Genomic DNA, 10992 nt, shown 5'->3' with positions numbered 1-10992 from the left:
GGCGATCTTCTGAATCTGGTATCGGAATTCCGATACCGAGTTCCGATATGTTTGTGATATCGGAAATCGGTATCGGAATCCACATTTAAGTGTACAATAAAGAATTAAAATAAAAAATATTGATATACTCACCTCTCCGACGCAGCCTGGACCTAATTCCTAATTCTAGGAATTTAGGACCTGAGAATTACGTCACGGCCGTGACCAATCACAAGCCGTGACGTCATCTAAGGCCCTGAACGCGCTCATTTTAAGCAAAGAAGGCTGCCGGTTACCAGCGGTAAGGTCCAGGCTGCGTCGGAGAGGTGAGTATATCAATATTTTTTATTTTAATTCTTTATTTTACACATTAATATGGATCCCAGGGCCTGAAGGAGAGTTTCCTCTCCTTCAGACCCTGGGAACCATAGTATCCCATTGCACTGCATTGGGTTTCGTGTTTCGGCCGACCCCGACCCCGACTTTTTTATAGGATCGGCCGATTTCACTCGACCCGACTTTTGAGAAAGTCGGGTTTCGTGAAACCCGACCCGATCCTATAAAAATAAGTCGCTCAACCCTAGCCGTCATCTCTCTTCCTGTCTTCCTTCCTGTGCTGAGCGGTCACATACTGCTAATTAAAGTAATGAATATGCCCGCGTCTCCACTCCCATAGGCGTGGATCGCATATTTATTACTTTAATGAGCGGTATCACTGTTTGTTTGTTTGTTTTTTTATCACAGCAGCAGCGTTATGTGGGGCATATTTTAATATGGAGCATCTTATGGGGCCATCATTAACCTTTATGCAGCATTATATGGGGCATATTTTTGTATGGAGCATCTTATGGGGCCATCATTATCCTTTATGCAGCATTATATGGGGCATATTTTTGCATTGAGCATCTTATGGAGCCATCAATAACCTTTATGCAGCATTATATGGCGCATATTTTTGTATGGAGCATCTTATGGGGCCATCATTATCCTTTGTGCAGCATTATATGGGGCATATTTTAATATGGAGCATCTTATGGGGCCACCATTAACCTTTATGCAGCATTATATGGGGCATATTTTTGCATGGAGCATCTTATGGGGCCATCATGAACTTTATGAAGCATTATATGGGGTGTATTTTGTATGGAGCATCTCATGGGGCTCCTGATTTAATATGGATATTCAAAAACATTTAACCTTTCAGCAGGAGGAGATGTAATGGTGCCAGTATGGACCTCTTCCTCCCAGTTATCATGGTGGGACTAATCCATCATTCATTGCTATAGTTGTACTGGAGGCTGGTGCCTGCCATGTTCCCCTGTCATCAATATAGTCTGACTTCTGCATTACACCTGCCTAGCATGGCCGCATCTCCCAGTACCTGGCACCAGTCTGAAGAGGATTGTGGTTAGACCTCCACACAGATGGCCAGGACCAAACTATGGAGCCATCTCCCTATCTACAGGGCTGCACTGATTAGTGAGGGGCGGATGTGATAAAGGCCGTGTCCCGATCTACCAGTCGGGGTGCTGAGGTCTGGAGTGATACCCAGCATTGACCACATGTAGTCCATGGCTATGGAGCAGTGTCTTCATGGCTCAAGTTGACCCTATTGTATGGGGTTGTCACAGCTTCTTGGGGGGGAAGGGGGGGGGAGAGCGAGCATGACTTCCCAAGCACTGCTGCCCACTGTGAATCCTGTCTCAACAGATCTTCTTTCTCATGTCGGAGTAACGTTTCTCATTTGCTTGTTAGTCTCCTCGGGGGGCGATGGTGGCTGGGGGCATCCCTGGCCATCCGGCGTCTGAGCTTCCTTTGTGATGTGTTTCTGGATGTGACAGAATACTCAGCAGTAACCAGCGTCTCACATGTTTTTGCTGGAGAACACTGGCCAGAACCAAGTCCACAGCGGGTGCCCCCTGTCTAGCTCTAGCGCCTCTATGTCTTCAGTGTTCTTAGATGTGGGTGGCAGGAGTCGTCCATTCTTGTCCTGTCTGAGGTGAGGGTGGGTCGGGCATCCAGAATCTCACCAGCATATAAAGTAGCAGAGATGTAATCGGGGTCTCGGTCAGGTATACCATGGCATCCACCCCACAAGCAATGACAAACACCAACACTGTGAGTCTCGTCCAGTCGCTCCACCCTGGGAGAGCAGCGAGGAGCGCAGATCACCACACAACTTCCTGGCAATAGCCGAAATAAAGACTGTTTATAAGAGCGTCTGGTCACAATGCCTCGTCTCATCATTGTCCATGTACCCGCCCCCAGAGAAGTGGGTGACCACAGCCCCTAATCCACCCCATGCCTAACTAAGAACAGGCAGCAAGATCAAAGACCACTCATAGGCTCTTCCAAACATGAACAACAAACCAGGGAACGAGGCGTAAATGTATGTGATGTCGCACAGCGCTGAAGAGATCTCGCCCCAAATTGAGTGGCTGCATTGCACCCGTGCCCTTCATCCCGCCCATGCCTCGATCGCACCAGTTCCCTGGCATCCCGCCCATGCCTCAAACCCGCCTGTGCCCCGCATTGCGTCTATAGAGGAGAACTTTGAAACACAACATTGCATTCAGTCAGAATAATGGCTGGGCCCTGCATTATCTAATGAAGTATGAATTGTGGCCTATGTTCAGCCACAATGATGGGGTGCAGTCACTGTAGGTGCGGGGGCTATAAAGGCAGCGTACGTGATCAGACATGAGCTCCACACCTGATACTACAGCACATCCTCTATTACTGCTGACAACCAGCCTGTGCATCATATGTGAAAGGTTGTCAGCTGCCCCTATTACTAATACCGGGGAAGCAGCCATCATCTTCAGTATGAGACCCTCACGTCATGGCTGAGATGGGTCATCACTGTAGCCGGAGCCAGGCTGCGCAGAGATTTCTGGGGGATGGGCGAGTCCTGCAGGGGATCAGTGAGGGCGAATATCGTTTCTCACTTATTCTACATTTGACTTCAAATCAGCCCTCACCTCTGCTAAACAGACCTATTTCACTAACCTTGTATCTTCACTACCCTACAACCCAAAACAACTGTTCAGCACATTTAACTCTCTCCTCCGCCCACCACTGCCACCTCCAACTCCCTTCATCTCTTCCGAGGACTTTGCCACCTACTTCAAAAACAAGATCGACCAAACAAGGCAAACCTTTACTTGTCCACCACCCCAACCACTCCATATACCAGACCTCTGCCCTTCCCTAATAACCTCCCTCTCCAACATCACTGAAGGAGAGCTTACTCGCCTCTTTTCCAAATCACACCTCACCACCTGTGCACTTGACCCCATGCCTTCCCACCTGCTCCCCAACCTCACTAACACGCTTATTCCAGCCCTAACCCATCTCTTCAACCTATCGCTCTCTTCTGGTACCTTCCCCTCTGCCTTCAAACATGCCACCATCACACCCATCCTCAAAAAAACTAACCTTGACCCAACTGCTATGCCCAGCTATCGCCCCATATCACTGCTCCCGTTTGCTTCAAAACTCCTTGAGCAGCATGTCCATGGTCAACTTTCCTCCCACCTCTCATCTAACTCTCTCCTTGACAACCTCCAATCTGGCTTCCGCCCCCACCACTCCACCGAAACTGCCCTGACAAAAATTACTAATGACCTAGTCACAGCCAAAGCTAACAGACAGTTCTCCATCCTCCTCCTTCTTGACCTGTCCTCTGCTTTCGCCACAGTCGATCACTGCCTACTGCTACAGATTCTTTCTTCCCTTGGCATCAAAGACCTTGCCCTGTCCTGGATTGCCTCATACCTATCCAACCGCACATTTAGCATTTCCCACTCCCACACTACCTCCTCATCCCGCCCTCTCTCTGTTGGAGTCCCTCAAGGCTCTGTCCTAGGACCCCTACTTTTTTCCATCTATACCCTTGGCCTAGGACAACTCATAAAGTCCCATGGCTTCCAGTACCACCTGAATGCAGACAACACTCAGATCTACCTCTCTGGCCCAGATGTCACCTCTCTGCTCTCCAGAATCCAGAAGTGTCTGTCAGCCATATCCTCCTTCTTCACCTCTCGCTTCCTAAAACTCAATGTAGACAAAACCGAATTCATCATCTTTCCCCCACCTCACGTATCCCCCCTACCCAATCTATCTATTATGGTGAACGGCATCACGCTCTCTCCCGCTCCTGAAATCCGCTGCCTCGGAGTAACTCTTGACTCTGTTCTGTCCTTCAAACCTCACGTCCAAGCTCTTGCCACCTCCTGTCGCCTCCAACTCAAAAATATTGCCAGAATCTGTTCCTTCCTCAGTCCACAATCTACCAAAACTCTTGTGCATGCTCTCATCATCTCCCGCCTCGATTACTGCAACACCCTCCTCTGTGGCCTCCCTGCTAACTCTCTTGCACCACTCCAGTCTGTCCTCAACTCTGCTGCCCGCCTAATCCACCTCTCTCCTCGCTACTCCCCTGCTTCTCCCCTCTGCAAATCCCTCCACTGGCTCCCAATCCCCCAACGAATCCAGTTCAAACTACTAACACTGATCTACAAAGCCATCCACAACCTGTCCCCTCCCTATATCTCTGAACTAATCTCCCACTATCTTCCCTCACGTAATCTTCGTTCATCCCAAGACCTCCTACTCTCCTCCACACTTATTCGTTCCTCACACAATCGCCTCCAAGATTTCTCCCGAATATCCCCCATCCTCTGGAATTCAATGCCTTAACACGTCTGATTATCCACCACCCTCGGATCCTTCAGACGGAACCTGAAAACCCATCTCTTCAGGAAAGCCTACAGCCTACAATAACCGAGCCGCCTCTCCACCGCCAGAGCCGCCGCCGCCTCACCCCTACCTTCTGTCTCTTCCCCACTATCCCATAGAATGTAAGTCCGCAAGGACAGGGTCCTCTCCCCTCTGTACCAGTGTGTCACTGTAAACCTGTTTACTGTAAATGATATCTATAACTCTGTATGTAACCCCTTTCTCATGTACAGCACCATGGAATTAATGGTGCTATATAAATAATAATAATAATAACCTACTGATGTCTCAATTAATTTTACTTTTATTGGTATCTATTTTTATTTTTAAAATTTATCAGTAGCTGCTGCATTTCCCACCCTAGGCTTATACTTGTTGTGAATTCCGCTCTTGGGCTCCCTCCGGTGGTTGTAAGTGGCACTCTTGTGAGTTCTGCTCTTGGGCTCCCTCCGGTGGATTTAAGTGGAACTGCTGCTCCTTGGATTTAGCAGTCAGCAGCTGCTTCCATTGATCGTCTATTCTGGCTCGGCTATTTATCCTGGCTCCATCCTTCAGCCAGTGCCAGTTGTCAATGGTTCCTGCTTGGATTCACATCTCTCTTGGATTTCCCTGATATTCTGACCAGTTCAGCAAAGATAAGTCCTTGCTTTGTTCTTTTGCTTTCCACTTGTTGTGGACTTAATCGTTCAGCACATTCTTTGTTTTTTCTAGTCCAGCTTGTCAGTATGGATTTATTCAGTTATGCTGGAAGCTCTGGGAAGCAGATTTACCCTCCGCACCTTTAGTCAGGTGTGGAGATTTTTGTAAACTCTGTGGTGGATTTTTCTAGTTTTTAATACTGACCGCACAGCATTCTGTCCTGTTCTATCTATCTAGCTAGATTGGCCTCCTTTGCTTCATCCTGTTTTCATTCTGCGTATGTCATTTCCCTCTCCACTCACAGTCAATATTTGTGGGGGGCTGTCCTATCCTTTGGGGATTTTCTCTGAGGCAAGATAGCTTTCCTGTTTCTATCTTTAGGGGTAGTTAGTCCTCCGACTGTGAAGACGTGTCTAGGGAGTGACAGGAACATCCCACGGCTACTTTTAGTGTTGTGTTAAGCTCAGGAACTGCGGTCAGTACAGGTACCACCTCCTCCAGAGCACGTCCATGTTGCTCCTAAACCACCAGTTTATAATAATACTCGAGTCAATAAGTTTTCCCAGTTTTTTGTGGCAAAATTAGGTGCCTCGGCTTATACTCGGGTCAGCTTATACTCGGGTCAGCTTATACTCGAGTATATACGGTAATTGGACCTCCTGGCTGCACCCCAATATTAGGCGTAACAATTTCTAAGTGGAAATCTGGCCTTCTGATTTCTCTCTGAAATACAGTTTTATCACAAATGATTTGGATTAGCAAATTGGGCCTCATGGCTGCACCCCAATATTAGGCCTAACAATATTTAAGTGGAAATCTGGCCTTCTGATTTCTCATTGAAACGCAGTTTTATCACAAACAGTTTGGATTAGCAAATAGGGCCTCCGAAGACTTCCACACAGTTTTTGCACATCTAGTTAGATGCTGGAAGATCGATTTCACACAGGACAGCTTCCTATCTAGCTAACTGATACGTTTCTTTTGCAGCACTATCAGGAGCAGCTTCTCTGCATCTTGACACTGAGAAATTAGAGCCAACAAAGCAAGATGTCCATTTTTTATATGGCCAGGGACATGTTACTCATTACACTGGCTACCCATCCACTCCAGAATCCAGTACAAAACTACTACCCTCATCCACAAAGCACTCCATGGCTCAGCACCACCCTACATCTCCTCTCTGGTCTCAGCCTACCACCCTACCCGTGCCCTCTGCTCCGCTAATGACCTCAGGTTAGCATCCCCAATAATCAGAACCTCCCACTCCAGTCTCCAAGACTTTACACGTGCTGCGCCTATTCTTTGGAATGCACTACCTAGGTTAATACGATTAATCCCCAATCCCCACAGTTTTAAGCGTGCCCTAAAAACTCATTTATTCAGATTGGCCTACTGCCTTAATGCATTAACCTAACGATCCCTGTGTGGCCTATCATAAAAAAACAACAAAAAAACATAATCAGGTTCCTCGTATCATGTTCTCATACACTTTATGCAGCTAATAGCCCTCTGTGTCTGTACTGTTACATACATAGGCAGTTAACTTGTTCATGCAGCTTTACATGAACACCCGAGCCTTACACTATGGCTGGTCCAAATAACTAAAGCAATTGTTACCATCCACCTCTCGTGTCTCCCCTTTTCCTCATAGTTTGTAAGCTTGCGAGCAGGGCCCTCATTCCTCCTGGTATCTATTTTGCACTGTGATTTCTGTTATGCTGTAATGTCTATTGTCTGTACAAGTCCCCTCTATAATTTGTAAAGCGCTACGGAATGTGTTGGCGCTATATAAATAAAATTGTTATTATTAATTATTATTACTTCAGCAGCCAATAACAGGAGACCTTTTGTCATGAAGTTGTGGATGGTTTCTGCACCCAGATTAGCAGCCAGAATCAACACACATAAGGCAAAATAAAAAGAGTGCACCACTTCTCTAACCTCTCCCCTCATCAAACAGGCCCTCCGCCCGTCATCATACAGCCCCACTATCCTAGCTAAAGTAATAACAAAAGCATTAGTGGAAACACAATGATTTACCAAACTGTGACTGAATTTTGCCGAGTAAAAATGCTCGTGAAAAGCAAACATGGATCCGATTGTGATACATTCGTGCCGAATTTGAAATCGCTCCAACGTTTTCAGAACAAGTTTGCTCATCTCTAGTGAGTATGGCCATCAACAAGAGGCTTAAATTTGATACAACAGTTATATTACTTAAAATTAGATGTCACTAAAAATACTGATGAAAAGACAAAAAGATAATCGGTTTGGGAAGCTGCCAAGAGCCCTACAGTAACATTAAAGTAACTGCAGGAATTTATGGCAAATACTGGTTTTGTACTGTATGTGGCAACAATCTCATGTCTTCTTCTTAGATCTGGCCTGTGTGATAGGATGGCACAATGGATGCCTTTCATTATAAAAAAATCATCAACATCAAGCCATTTCTCTAGCTCTCCATATTGCTACTGATACCAATTGCCTCAAAAACTAAAAGAAGAGCAGCTATGTGACAGGTGGTATCTTTACCTCCAAGAAAAGGATTATACTTACTGTATTTTCCGGCATATAAAATGACTGGGCGTATAAGACGACCCCCAACTTTTCCAGTTAAAATATAAAATCTTCTCAAGAGTCAGGGGTTGTCTTGTACACCGGGTGTCGTCTTATAGGGCGGGTGCGGAGCACTCTGTGGTAGCCATATATAGTGGTGGGAGTGGCCCGATGACGAGGTGAGGGGGTGCCTCACCAGGAAGGTGTAAGTTAAGCAAACTGCAGGCATCCAGGATGCCCAGGGAATGGAAAAAATAGAGAGAGCAGCTCTGTGCCCAGAAAAACACACCTCTTTCACCCATCTGGCCCGTCCTTGTATCCTATTACCTCCTTCTCTGCCTCTTAGATCTCATTCCCGAGCACTGCAGTGAAGCGGAGCAGGCGCTCTTATGTGAGATCTGAGAGGCACAGAAGAAGGTAATAGGATACAAGGGCAGGCCAGACGGGTGAAGAGGTGTGTTTTTCTGGGCACTGTGCCGCTCTCTTTTTTCCATACCCCGGGCGTCCCGGATGCCTGCAGCTTACTTCCCCTACAACTTGCCGGTGAGGAGCCCCCTCACCTCGTCATCAGGGCCACTCTCCCCACTATATACGGCGACCGCAGATGGCTCCGAACCCGCCCTATAAGACAACACCTGGCGTATAAGACGACTCCTGACTTTTGAGAAGATTTTCAGGGGTTAAAAAGTCATCTTATAAACCAGAAAATACGGTATTTTTGTCATATTCACACCTCTTGCCCAAGGATTGATTCCTTTCTTGTAGACAGTAAGTGGGTTCAGGGGATGAAGGAAGCTTCAATTACAGTTGTAGAAAAACAGAACTATAAAGATATTAGACCATGGCATATGAATACATATTTTTTATATTCTGAAGTATAAAAAGACATAGGCCTCATCTATAGAGTAATATTTTGTTACGAATAACAAACATGATATATCTCAATCTATTTTATGGGACTGCCATACAGCAGTTACCAGGGGGCACGTTATTAAATTGGCAATCATTGAAAAATTATAAAGATGATATTTAAAGATACTCACTTCTTACTCAGCTTCATCATTTAGAACAAATTAATATATTGAAACCCACTGAAGAAGTCTTAGCTCAGATTTCTGCTGTTCACAAACAATTATATTTTCTTATGTTGTATAAATATGAGATGGCTCTTAAGACACAAAAAAATATTTTTTACATTTCAGGAGCTAAAAGCTGGAGCATATCTTATTAACCAGTTAAAAAGCAATAAGCTGAGAGTATGTTACCTTTTATGGAACATTCTGAGACAGGTAAAGTATGAAATCTTCAGAAATAGCAGATGCATTTGTGAAACATAAACACCTAAAAACATCTGATATCTGACCATAACACTGCTCAAATCACAGAACATCTTAGTGATAACTTTCTAAAATAAACTACAGATTCTCCAATTATCAAACCAAGATAAGAGGATAAAAATAATCTGGGTCGGGAGGCTAAAGTAAGAGAAGCTATAAAAGTCCTAAAATCATCTAATGTTGCAGGGCCAGTTGGGCTACAAAATTAATATTATAAATCAGCAAACTATTAAAAGGCCATACAACTAAACTATTGAACAAAGCAGCTCAACATGGTTTCTTCCCAATGCAAATGTTACTATAGTAGGTCTAGTTAAACCTGGGAAACCACCTACTCTACCTATTGCATGTCAATATCTTCAGGGGGTCAAGGGGTTGTCTTAAGTAAATAGATGGGTAAAAAGGCAACATTGCAGAGCACCATTTAAATAAAATTCTGTCAGGAATAGAGGGATTTTTAATTTTATAGTGTGCAATTTTTTTACCTGGTTTACTGGCTACACTGCAAACCCAGCCTAGTCTGTTTCCTAGGCAAGGAGCTCATGGTTTAAGTAGGCTTTATGCTTTTCTCTCTTCTCTCTGAAGCTGAACACTCTGGATTGCTGGATCTGGCCAGCCTCACAGCCGGCAGGGGGGCGCAGTTGGGCCGCCTAATGTGGTCCGCAGCCTGCCTATTTTTCACTTTGGAATTAACACAACTCTATATAAATAAAACTGCAGCAGTGTCCACTGACACTCTGAAAACACTAAGGTCAAACAACAAAACCCATGGCCTTATACAAAATACAGCTTCATATAATGTACTGCCAATCCAAAATGACCAAAATAACAACACTGCACGGAGTCTATCCCAGCTCTGTATTACACACTTACACACTAAACAAATACACAACCAATTAGGATATTAACAAATAATACAGATAACAATTATCATCTTATAACTCTATTATTCAACTCTCATACAGATAAAACACACAAAACTCACTGGTGATGTGGATTCTTTGAACCGTATTCGCAGCCTTTTACCCAGAGGTATGGACAGATCCAGAAGAGATTGCAGGTGCAAACCAAATTGTAAGAATAACATTTCTCACCTTGCTGCAGCTGTTGTTTGCATGTCCAATCTCTCAGGAAGCTCCCACATACGGATTCCGAATAGGCTGGTTACACGGCCCCCGTTCGGGCGCCAAACTGTCGTAGCTGTTTTCGTTCTGACCCATTGTCAGCTGACAGATCACCAGTGAGGCCTAATTGTGGAATTACGCCCATCATTTTACAAGCGCGCTTGGAGACAAAAAGACACCTCACACATATCCTGTGAGCACGTCACTTTAATCTGATATATTAAAAACCAAGGCAATGCTTTATACCATTTACACAAAATGCATTTCAATGTAACTCATGTAGCCCCCACCATAACCCAGGGTCATACTTTATTTACCATAACTCAGAGCATGTTGCTGACTATTAAGAACATACGTTGATAAGAAGTATAGTCTCCTTGAAGAGGAGACCATCAGACTACTGCGTCAACAGATTCTAGTAATTCTAGCAATTAAAGGCAAGAGGCACTTAAAGGCAAGGCAGTTAAAGGCAAACTATTAATCCTTCTATAACAATACCCTTAAAGATACAAGTGTCATTAAAATGCTCCTGAATAAAAAATTGCCCCTCACTATATTGTCTGCATAAAATATGACCCCCACACTGTCCCTCTTATGATACTTACTCTTCACACTGA

The sequence above is a fragment of the Ranitomeya variabilis genome, chromosome 5 (genome assembly GCF_051348905.1).
Source record: "Ranitomeya variabilis isolate aRanVar5 chromosome 5, aRanVar5.hap1, whole genome shotgun sequence".
Lineage (NCBI taxonomy): Eukaryota > Metazoa > Chordata > Amphibia > Anura > Dendrobatidae > Ranitomeya > Ranitomeya variabilis.
Note: the sequence above shows the minus strand (reverse complement) of the source record.